Source organism: Canis lupus, chromosome 35 (assembly GCF_003254725.2).
Source record: "Canis lupus dingo isolate Sandy chromosome 35, ASM325472v2, whole genome shotgun sequence".
NCBI lineage: Eukaryota > Metazoa > Chordata > Mammalia > Carnivora > Canidae > Canis > Canis lupus.
Genome location: NC_064277.1, coordinates 2,114,244 through 2,126,643, shown reverse-complemented (window position 1 = coordinate 2,126,643; position 12,400 = coordinate 2,114,244).

Here is a 12,400-nt window from a genome sequence, read left to right as displayed (position 1 = left end):
AGAACCAAAATCTTGAAGAAAAAGCTTGACGGGTCTTTTATTGATGCTACTTTGTCTTAGGAGGCGGAATGACCGTGCCTGTGGGTCCTCGCGTATTCTGAGCGGCCTGTTAATGAGCATATGGGGCTGAGAGTCCGGTGGGGGCTGCAGGGGAGCCCCCGTCCTCCTGGCTGGTGATTCAGTCTGAGACCCCACGGGGAGCCCCGAGGCTCGGAAGACATAGGTGACCGGGTTTTGCTTTGTATTTTATTATTATTATTATTATTATTATTATTATCATCATCATCATCATCATCATTATTTTTTGCAAGAGGAGCAGGGTTGCTTCCGCTCAGGCATGGCTCCTCTTGTTTTTTTTTTTTTTTTTAGGTGCATGAACTCTCTAACGGCTCAGGGCAAACTGCCTCTCTGTCGGCCACGATGCCCCACTGCGTCCCTGGGCCAGGGCAGGGAGTGGGTGGGGGGCAGACGGAAGAACAGGAGGAGAGAGGAGGGGAGCGCCGCTGCTCACCTCCCGCCCCTTCCTCCCGCAGGCCCAGTGGGGGGGTGGGGGGTCCCAGAGAGGACAGTGCCCCGAGGTGGACACCCTGGAAGTGTTTCAAGACGCTGAATGCTGCAGAAGCTGAGCTGCTGGTCAGGAGCAGGGGCGGCCGTGGGAGGGGGCCCGAGCGCCCACAGCCCCCTACGGGCTCACGGGGTGACCTCACACCTGCTGGAGGCCGCGCTCCGGTCGCATCCAGGCGACCTTGGGGACCTTCTGACTGTGGCCACGGGGTGGGGGGAGAAGCGGGGACCTTCTGACCATGGCCTGGGGGGGCAGCGGGGACCTTCTGACTATGGTCACGGAAGGGGGGAGGGGGGTCCAGGGCTGCTGTGTCCAGGGCCCGCCCACTCCCCACAGACGCCACAAAAGGCCACTTTCCTTTTTGAAGCAGATCCAGACTAATAGGGATGACGAAGTGCAGGCAGGACGCCTGCGGGAAAAAAGGACTTCTCCCAATTATTTCAGTGGAACGGAACGGTTGGGCCGCGGCGAGCAAAACCCGACGGGAGCTGCAACCTTCTCCCGGGGTGACGGGGGTCGGGGAGGGCACCTGGCACCGGGCATCTAGTGCAAGGTGCCCAGCCGTGCCTCAGTTTACCTGACGACCAACGGAGAGAACATGATCCATCTGCTTTAACTGAAAAGGTTTTAGCTTAGATGGTAGAAGAGGGGAAGAGGGAGTTCTACGGAAAGATGTGGGTGCAGGGCCTGTGGACCAAGAAGCTGTCCATACGGGACATTAAGGAACTCCTCAGCCAGGTGAAGGCAGGTGTGTGCCCAGGCCCTGGAGCTGCAGGTAACGTGGTTCCTGTGCCGAGCGGCCAGGCCGACCCGGGTCGGGCGTCGGGGTGTGACCTGCGAGGGAGCCGCAGCCCTGGGGCTGCAGGTCGGAGGGCAGGGCCCAGGCCCAGGCGTCCCAGTGGTTTGGCTGGGAACCGTCCCCCCTCCACCCCCCCCCCGTGTGGGACGCGGGTGGGTCCTGTTCACACTGCCAGGTACCTGGGTTTGTAAAGACGCAGAAGTGGCACAGTCTACACCAGGGTGAGTTGGGTGTAAACACCAGGAGGGGGTCGATGGTGCGCACTTTGGAGGAAAATCTTTTTGGAAGAAACATTTGAATCAAATTTGATGTCTGTTCACGAGAACGTCCGCTCAGTGGGCTCGCGAGCATCATGGTCACTGAGGACCTCGCAAAGTGTGGGCACGAGCCCACAGATGATTCCTTTGAACGACGACACTGCCCCGAGAAGAGGGTGGTTAGGGTCGCGGGGTGATGCTTTCTCCCATCTAGACGCTTCTTTAACCTATGAGGGAATAGGCTTTTACCCTCCAAGGTGGGGAAGTGGATGGGAACAGCGCCATTTGTGATTTGAGCTGCACAATCACACCAAGAGGACGTGCTTTCTCTGCTAAGTCCGCCAGCTGGCGGCTGGGCCTGGAGATTCCCGGGGACCAAGTACGGGACAGGTGGGGGGGAGGAGGGGGGGGCTGGGGGAAGAAGAGGTGCAAATGGCCCTGAGTAATTCGGTGGGAGGAAGAGATAAACCAGGGGTCTGAAGCCTCTGGGAAGGCGAGGCAAGCAAGCAGCAGCTACTCCCAGCACCGTGGGCATCGAGTTTCCCATAAAGCTCTTTATCTTCCTCTGCTCTGATGTTATCTCCCTTTTAAAATGGCAAATCGTTTATATAAGGATCGCTGATTCCCCAAATAAAGGCGCCGCAAAGTCAGAGCGCAGGGCAGCGAGCTGGGGAGGGCCGCCTTCCCCCTGCTTTTGCGGGAATCTCACGGCGGGCAGGGAAGGAGGGGGTGAGGGGCTGCTGGGCACCGAGGTGATGGCTTGCGCTGCTCTGGTGCTCCTGGGTGCTGTGGGTGCGCGTGGGTGCGCGCTGCTGCCGTGTGCATGCCTGGCAGCTCTTGCACAAGTGGCCCTGGCCTCCCAGACAGGGACGTGCGTGCACCAGGGCTTGCTGTCTGGGCAGGCCAGCTCTGGAGCTCCTGGGGGCGGGGGGCGGGGGGGCAGTCCAGGTTCTCAGGTGATGTCAGCCTTAGACAGGAGACAGGTGACACCCAAGGTAGGCTCCTTGGTTTGCCCTTATTGGCGGCAAGTTTAGCTGCTGGTGGGGAGGGGGGTTAGGTTTTGATGCAAACTGTTCTGGAGTGTGTGCATCTCAGTACACGAAGGGGACTTCGGTGTTGAAGCCTGGGACCCAGGGTTTCCGTTGCTGCTGACCTCCACAGGCATGTGCCATGGGTACCCCCCGCCCTGCCCTCCTTGCCCCCTCCGTGCCCCCAGTCCCTGCAGGGCCTCGGGGGCGCGGTGGAGCTCTGCCGCCATCTAGCGCCCACCGCGGGGCAGTGCAGCAGAGCCTGGGGGAGGCAGGGAGCCCGGCTGGGCCTGCCCCGGACCAGGTCCTTGCAAGTCCCCCTCTTCACTGTGGTTCACAGGAGGGGCCCCGGGGGGTTAATTAGAATATTTGATAATAACAAATGATTGATGTCAATATAGTGATAAGGTATAATGATTAATTGAAATAAAGCACAGGGGCCTCCAGGGCGCATCCGGAGCAGCCCTCCTGCTCCGGAGACGGCGCCCCTGGGTCTCATGGTGGCAAATTGGGGTCCGTTTTGGAGGCTGTTCCCCTCCCGTGAGCAAAAAGCCACAAATGAACTGGAATTTCATTGCTTTCTACTTTCTACGTTGGTCCCCCCCTGCCCTGCACCGTGCCATCTCCAAATCCACGTACATGTACCCACCAGAGGTAAACTGAGGCCCAGAAGGGTTCAAAATGAGTGCTGGGCTGCGCAGCTCTATCTCCTGGACTGATTCTGGAAGCACGGCGGCCCCTCTTGAAGGAGACTCCCCAGGGCAAGCCATCCCTGCGTCCCTGAGTGTAGGGGAGGGGGGGGTGAACGAGGAGGAGAGCTGCGGCTCCCAGGGGATCTCAGACTCAGGCGGTTAAGGGAAGAATATTCATGGAAGCAAAGGAGTTGGGTGTTTCCTAAAACTCTCCATCCCATTTCCTGCTGGGAAGTCTTCAGACCCCTCACCCCACTGGGCTAGGGAGAGGGTGTCTGCGAGGGCGCATGGCCATTAGCAGCTCACCTTCCAGAATTCAAAGCATTCAGAGAATTGTTGGGCCTGTGGAGGGGTGGAGGGGGTAGGCCCAAGACCCCCCGGGGTGGGGGGGAAGCAGGTGCCCCCCGAAAGGGCCCAAGCCCTCCTGGGAATGAGCCACAGACTGACCCCCGACCCAGCTGGCTGGCGTGGTCTGAGCACCTGGCAGGGGAGGACTTGGAGGTGCCCTCAGATGTGTGGCGCTTGGGAAAACCTTGACTGTGGTTCACAGGAGGGGCCCGGGGGGCTGGGGGGGGTTACTCAGAATATCTGATGATAGTAGATGGTCAGTGTGAACATGGTAATGAGGTATGACTGAGTACACCCAGCATCAGTCACTGTGTGGGGGATGCCCGGGGCACGGAGCCGGCGGGTCCTCGGTGGCCCGGTTCCTGCTTGGGCGGCCGGCGGCCTGGCCTGGGCTCCTGGGCTCTCTGGGTGCTGGTGCGGGTGTGGGTGCAGGTGCAAGAGTTGGCCAGGCCTTGCAGTCGGGGCCCGGCTCTCCCTCCCGGACGGGCGGGCTGGCGTGGGAGGCCCAGGCGTGCACTGCCACTTGGGTCTGCAGGTGCCAGGCTGCCCTCCATGCTCCCCGGGCCGAGCTCCCGGTGCCCAAGGCTTGCAGGTGTGCACGGAGGACCCCCTGCCCGGGGCCTGGGCTCCGCCGCCCCCCATGGGGCCAGGTGCCCGCTGCTGCCCCTCTGCTCCCTCTGCGTGCCCTGCGGCCTGGTGCTCAGTAGTCGGCTTCCCTGCTGGGGATGGGGGGAGGCCAGGAGGGGGAGGCCAGGAAGGGGGGAGGCCGGTGGGGGGGAAGTCGGGAGGGGAGGCCAGCAGCGGGGGGAGGTCTGGAGAAGGAAGCCGGAGGGGTGAGGCCGGAGTGGGGAGGCTGGCAGGGAAGCTGGAGGTAGGAGGGGGGAGGCGGGAGCAGCGAGGCTGGAGGGGAGGCCGGGAGGCGAGGCTGGAGGCTGGAGGCCGGTGGCCAAGGGAGAGCCCAGAGGGGATAAGCCAGAGAGGGAGGCCAGCAGGGGGAGGCCGGCAGGGGGAGGCCGGAGGCCAGCGGCGAGGGTGGAGGCTGGAGGGGGAGGCTGGCGAGGGAGGCCGGAGGGGAGGAGCCCGTGGGCCACGGAGCAGCAGGTGCGGTGCAGGAAAGGGCTCCCCCTGGCCAGCGCCCCCGGGGTCATGGGGAGTCCTACAGGCCTGTCCCTCCCAGGTCTTGCCCGACAGAGCTCACGGCAAAGGCTTCAGGGACTGGGACCGGGTGAGGTTGGACCTGGAAGGACAAAGGTCACGGCTTCCGTCCCGCGGCCTCCTGTCCCCTGGGCTTGTCCACCAAGAACGCTCACCGCTTGTGTCGGTTCCGGCACATTCTCCACGGGCTCCACTGGGCGCGGCAGTTTTTAGAAAACAGAATTCTAGTCCTTCAGCGGCGAGAGAAAACTCTCCTTCCCACGACTTTTACAAAGGGCTTCCGTGAAGGATGCGCCCTTGACAAGTGTCCCTGCTTCCTCGGCACTTGGAGTCCTGCGCCATTGGTGACACACCCCAGGCCTATTGTGAAGCCCGGGTGCTCCGCGTTCAGGCAGAGACGGGAGCGTGGGCGCCTGGGCCGTGGGCCGCTTCCCTGCACAGGCACGGGCCACCGTCGGGGTCACCGTCAGGGCCGCGGCTCCTGGGCCTCCTGAGGCTCTGCAGCCCGGGAGGCAGCTGCGGGGCAGCCAGGAGCTGGCTTAGCGACCCTGGCCAGCAGGTTCTCTCTGGCCACACAGTCATTTTTCGTGCCTTTGTCTGGCTTTTTCCTTTTTTTGAAGACAGCAAAACAAATCCTTAAAAAAAATATCATGCAACACACACACACACACACACACACACACGCACTCTGCGGCCCGCAGCTACCCAGTGGCACCGAGTGACTGCAGAACGGCGGGCGGAGAAGCCTCCCCCAGGGCCCCCGACCACCGCCTTACCCGCTTCTTCCTCAAAGGACAGCCTTTTCATTTCCTTGGTCGCTGTGGCCCTTGGTCCTCCGGAGGAAGAGCCAGGTCAGCCCCGGGAGGCGGGGGGCACGGGCGGGCACCACCTGGGCGTCCCTCCCCGCCGCGGCCGCCCCCGGCCTCCGAGGCCAGCTGCTCTGCGCAGACCGCAGGTGGGCTTCCTCTGCCTGGGAGGGTGCCGGGGTCCGGAAGGGCAGCAGCGTGCGCAGGTGCCCAGGTCATCAGAGCCGTTCCCGAGGCGCGAGCCGCCTGCTCAGGCTTTGAGAAAACGCATCCAAGAAGGAGAAGGTCCTCCCGAGGCCGCTGTCGCTGGGGACACAGCTTCCGTGCCCGTCTTCCTGGCACCCGACGGGCGCTCGCACCGCGGAGCCAAACCCCCCGTGAATCCCTTTGCTGCCCCCAAACCCGCCGCCACGCTCTCCAGATCGCCCAAGGATCTTTTCATCAGTTCAAAGGAAAAAACGTGCTATTTCAGTCCCCGAGCATGTCTCCTTCGGGCTGGAGGACTGTCGCGTCACGGGACGGGCATGCGGCACCTGGCCCAGGGCGGGCCACCCGATCGTTAGGGCTTTTTTCTGGGTAGCATATTTTCCACCGAATATATACTTTAAAATGAGAGTTTTATTTGGCTGTAACCTTCCATTCATGGCCCGAGTCTAGAAGCGTGCGTGCATGGTTCTTTTTTTTTTTTTTTCATAAGAGACACAGAGGCAGAGACACGGGCAGAGGGAGTGCATGGTTCTTTTTTTTAAAGATTGAACAAAATTCATCTTCCTGAGGGTTTGTGTGTGTGTGTGCAGAGGGGGCGCCGAGAGAGGGTTAGAAGGAAGTAGGGGCGTGGGTTTTGAACTTGTCTTCCTCTATCAGCGGGAGGCGGGGGGAGAGCATCGCAGGCAGGCCTGGCGCCGGCCCGGAGCCCCAGGCAGGGCTGGATCGCACCCTCCGGAGGTCGCGGCCTGAGCGGAAACCAAGACTTGGACGCCCACCTGCCCGAGCCGGCCAGGCCCCCCGAGCCGTCCTCCTTTAGAGCCGAAGCTGAGCCACTTCGGTGGCCGCGGATCACCACCGTGGCTGGGCTGGAGCAGCCGCTGCTGCCGCGGATTCCCGTCCTGCGCACCAGCAAGCTCCCTCTGACCTCGGTGGAAGCTGTGGGTCACACCACTGCGGACAAGAGCCGCCACCACCTCGATGGTGGCCTCATCGAGGAATGATCTAGACTCTTTAGACAAAAGGTGGAGTTCCGATGTCTGAAAAACCTGTTGGATGGTGTCAGCTCAGCAGGTCTTTACAAGACGGTTTGAAATCAGAGTTGCACTGGATTGTCACGATGTCACGATGTTTCAAACACGGGAGACCTCAACTTAAAATGAGCCCAGGTGATGGGGATCCCTGGGTGGCTCAGCGGTTTGGCGCCTGCCTTTGACCCAGGGCTCGATCCTGGAGACCCGGGATCGAGTCCCACGTCGGGCTCCTGGCATGGAACCCGCTTCTCCCTCCTCCTGTGTCTCTGCCTCTCTCTCAATCTCTGTGTCTATGATGAATAAATAAATAAATAAATCTTTAAAAAAAAAATGAGCCCGGTGAGAACGATGTTTCAGTGCAGCGGACCTGAGACCCGGATGGAGTCAGGCCTCCCAGGGCATCATTCGGTTGTCTGCACCAGGAGTTGAGAGAAAAGTTTGCTGGAGGTTGGAGGAGCCGCGAATTCACATGCAGGACAGAGCCAACCGCCTGGCCGCAGGGCTCACGGACACAGCTCGAGGTGTGTGTCCTCGCTCAGCAACGACCAAGAGCTCCCGGCTGCTGAGTGGCTCTAGCTTCATCCCAAGCTTTGGCATCTGCAGGTCTAGACTCACTGGCAGCTTGTCTGCCTTCCTGCAGCAACCTCCGACTTCTTTATTTTTTTTTAAATTTTATTTATTTATTCATGATAGACATAGAGAGAGAGAGAAGCAGAGACCCAGGCAGAGGGAGAAGCAGGCTCCATGCAGGGAGCCCGATGTGGGGCTCGATCCCGAGACCGCAGGATCGCGCCCTGGGCCAAAGGCAGGTGCCAAACCGCTGAGCCACCCCAGGGATCCCCAACATAATCGTGTTTTATGTTGCTTCTGTTTGAACACATCTTATTTAACGTGCAGATGGGCCCCGGCTTACAATGGTTCGACTTATTTTTTGACCTCAGGATTCAGTAGAGACTCTACTTTGGATTCTGAAGTCTGGTCTTTTCCTGGTCTAGCACTACGGAGACCGGCGCCGTCGTGTGACGCCGGGTGGCCGCAGCAGGGCTCCGCTCCGGGCAGACACGCGGTCACAGAGGTCAGCCACCTCCACACTTGCAACCGCTCTGTTCCCCTCGAGCCGCTCTGTTTTCCCTTTCAGGGCGGCGTTCCATAGATTACATGGGATCTTCAAGCCCTTATTAGAGACAGGTTTCCCGTTAGATACTTTTGCCCGACGGTAGGCCAACCAACGCGAGTGTTCCGAGCACGTGGGGGCTAGGCTAAGCCATGCGGTCCGCTAGGTTAGATGTGTTAAATGCATTTTTGACTTATACTATTTCCAGCTTATGATGAGTTTATTGGGGTGTAGCCCCATTGCACGTTGAGGAAGGAAGGTCTGTAGACTGTTGATTCTTTGCCCCTGGACCCATGGCCAACGGCACTGCGGCTCAAGCCTGAACAAAGCTCGTCTAACATGGGTGCTTTCTCCTTGAGGCACGTCCTAGCCTTCTTGCCCGTAGAGACAGCAGACGGCACTCTCAGCATTCTGCTCGGGGGCCCTGGGAAACAGCGAGATCACCCATGAAAAGGCACAAAAATGCAAAAAAAAACGGGGGGGGGGGCACTACATAGACCGGAAAAAGAGCCCTTGTTTAAATAGGAGAGCTGAACCAAGGAGGTGGAGAGTCCTCTTGTTTGACCTCAGCTGGGAATGTGGAGGGCGACTCAGTTTTTTTTTTTTTTTTCCGTGTTTTGTGCATGTCCATGAACGACCATGGAAACACTGAGAGCATTGATTTGGGGGCTGCAGATGAGTCTGAGTGAGTAGGAGAATTTGCAAATACGGAATCTGTGAATAATGGGATCAACGCTATGTTGATAAGACCAACATGCGCTTTGAAGATCTGTTGATTCAGGTGTAATGATTATTGTCTAGCCAGTTTATTTTCTTGGTTTTATTTCATATCAAGGCAAATATAACTCACATTTTAAACATCAACAGCATTTATACAGCGTTTTGTCAAGAAAGACGTGATTTTGAAAATAGCTCTTTGCCCTTATCTCCCCTTGAAGTCAACAAACCTTCTGTCTCCTTTTTTTACATTCGTCAAGATTTGCTCATCAAAGCACTGGGTGTTATTCTATATGTTGGCAAATTGAACACAAATGAAAAATAAATTTATTTTATTTATTTATTTTGTATTAAAAGATTTTTTTTATTTATTCATGAGAGATACAGAGAGAGAGGCAGAGACACAGGCAGAGGGAGAAGCAGGCTCCATGCAGGGAGCCCGATATGGGATTCAATCCCAGGTCTCCAGGATCATGCCCTGGGCCGAAGGCAGGTGCTAAACCACTGAGCCACCCAGGGATCCCAAAAAATAAATTTATATATATATAAAAAAAAAAGATTTGCTCATCAATCACCTGCATTTCTGAGTGTGACTGAGCCTTGCTGTTAGCCTCACAGCCAGTCATCAATGATAGAATTTTGGGGTTTATTTATTTATTTATTTTAATTTGGGGGTTTCTTAAAGAGCAGAATTTCATCCTTGTTACACCACTGGATGAGAGTGTGTCAACGTACTAAAAGGACTAAGTTCTTTCACTGGGAGACGATGCTGTTGCCTTTTGGAGCTATGCTGAGAAAAAAATATTTCAAGTGAAGGACCTCTTTCCAGAGCCCTCCCCACATTTTCATGACAAGGAAGGCTTATCAATTTTCTGATAATTTCACATTATGCAACTACCCCTAAAGTGAGTTTCCCCAAAACACGAGTCATGCGGATGATGCAATTGGACAAATTTGAGAAATTCTGAGAAAAATCAAACTTGTTTTCCTATCACGGGCTCTCTCAGAACATCCAGCTGCTAACATACATTTTGAAACCCCAATGAGGTACGTAGTGGGTCCCACATAGCGTTGACCTTGGAATTCTCTTCCAGACCAGTGACGTCTGGGTTCCCTCCTGGGAAACACGACCGTAGAGGCTGGATGAGACACAGTGTAGACAGAGCAGGTCTGCGGTGGAGGGGCTGTCACTGGTGTGCGGGTCCTGATGCCGTTTCCGGGGACAGGTGGCAGCACGTGGACAGGAGACCGAGATGGCGGGTGAACACAGCCTCTCCCGCTGTCTTGGGCACATGAAGGGATGCCCGCCTTTCTTTTCCTTTCACTACTGGGAGGATTGTTTCCTGGTTTTTAGGTGCCAACGTGGACACACTCCTGTCTCCAGGTGATTTTGCAAGAATCATTTATGGACACTGACCACGAAAAAGCGCTGGCTGAGGGCGGGTAACACGAAGAGGAATGGGACAATAGACAATGGACAATGGACAATGCCCTGAAAAAGAGAAGCTGCGGGGACTTGCCTTTGATCTTGTTTGTGCTGCATCAATAATGATCTCAACCGCAGTTACCAAATCCAAATATCTCAGGAGAAGGCTCAGACGTTCACGTTGGACCCCGCTGAACGGAGCGGAGCTGATACCAGCCTTGTAACCACTATCGTTGAAATGCTGTGGCTCTCCTTTCTCCTTTTGCATTTCCCATGTAGACAGTGTGACATGGGGAACAACTGGATATGGGCAATAACCTCACAAAATTGTGCCAAAGTGGCCTTTGGAGGGAAAGCCAATCGATGACTCACATGGGCTCTCCATGTTCCCGTTTCGTGCAATCTGCAGCTCAATATTGGTCATCTCTGGTGGAAGAAAGGCACAAAAGCATTATTACTGGACACTACGTGCCAGGGGTTGTGCTAGGTACTGGGCAGCAGCACAAATGAGATTTCATGAGATTTATTGGAAGAAGGTCTTGCCTTTATAGTTAAGTTGTAGCAATCGCAGGTACCGGTTTTGAAATCCCCACTCTGTGCCTGCAATTTTCCACATTTGCTCTGCACAACACGATGATGTTTTGTGGGGGGGGGGGGGGGGTTGAGACAGAGAGTTATTTATTTATTTGTTTATTCTTAAAGGTTTTATTTATTCATGAGAGACACACAGAGAGAGGCAGAGACACACAGGGAGAAGCTGATTCCTTGTAGGGAGCCCGATGCGGGGCTGGATCCCCGGACCCGGGATCACGCCCTGGACTGAAGGCAGCCGCTCAACCCCGGGGCTCCCCAGACGCCCTGAGACAGAGGTTTTAAAAAATAAAATGGACTGTCATTGTTGGAAGTTACGGCAGAGCATCGAGGACCCTGGCTGGAGAGGGAGGTGGGAACACTACCGCGTTGCCCGCGGTGTCGCCCGACACGCTGGGCCTGGCTCGGAGCCGACTCTGCAGATGTTTGCTAAACAACTAGTGATGACGATCTAGAGACAAAATGACAGTTGGCTACTTAGCAAAACCCGGTGGGTATGAGACCACTTCCCGTGGTTTCTTTCCGAACATTGAGCGAACCAGTAGCACCCGCAGGTCATAGGGAGCTGCGTTGGGTCGGCAGGTGGATGGCGGCCCCTATTTCTAGGGCTTTCTCTAGGTAATCCAGGAGCCAGTGTCTGGGGATGGCCTAGTATCTGAAAAATGGCCTCACCCCTCTGTTTCACACCGTGTGTTGGCAGACGTTCTGGAACATTACACACTCTTGCCACGAACTTAATGACAAAAACGCTCTCGTGTGTGTCAGTGTTTTATAGGAAGGATTTTCATGGCATTCTGAGCATGTGGGCTTCTACGGAAAGGAGGTGGCTTTAGGGTCTGTGCGTAGATTTTTCTGCAGAGTCTGCAGCGTATGCTCTTTCCATAAGGGTTGCTTTACGTGAGCTCACACGTGCGTTCACGGGCTTAATTCTGCGGCGGCTCATCCAGGCGAGCCACGCGGGGACCCCGGGGCCCCGGCCTGCGTGAACGCTGCCCCGGGGCCTTCGCAGAGTTAACGGGAGCCAGCGGGCTGGTCACAGGGCGGTGGAGTCACATTTCTCAGCTCCTTTATTCACTTGCTCATAACGTTCTGCCAAATTCTTTGGGGCTGAAGCCTCTCGCCTGGTGCTGGGCCATGTCTGCCCAAAGGTAAATTTTTTGGAGAGTTGCTGCGAGAGCTATTAGGCCTTTCTTGAGTCAATGAAAAAAGAAATTCTTCATTTGAATTGGTTGGCTTCAGTGCCCCCGTGATTCGAAGTTTCACCCAAGCACAGGAGGGATGCTCACCCCCAACACCCGACCTACACTCACCCCCACACACCACATACCCGCACACACTCACACCCACGTGCACCCGCTGGCACACACGCACACGGTCTAGCTGACACGAACCCGGAGCCAAGGGATGGTCTTTCCCTTGGGGGAAGCCAACAGTCTCCCTGCCTGGCTACACGGACCAGGGAAGGAGGCGAAGCGGAGCAGCCGACCGACTCACCAGAGCTAGGTGGTTCACAAGCACAAACCAATGCACCCACTTGCCTGCTGCTCAAAACTAGGAGCGTGGGGGTCCCCGGGGGGTCCAGCAGTTAAGCACCTGCCTTCGGCCCAGGGCGTGATCCTGGGGTCCCCGGATTGATTCCCGCGTCAGGCTCCCCGCATGGAGCC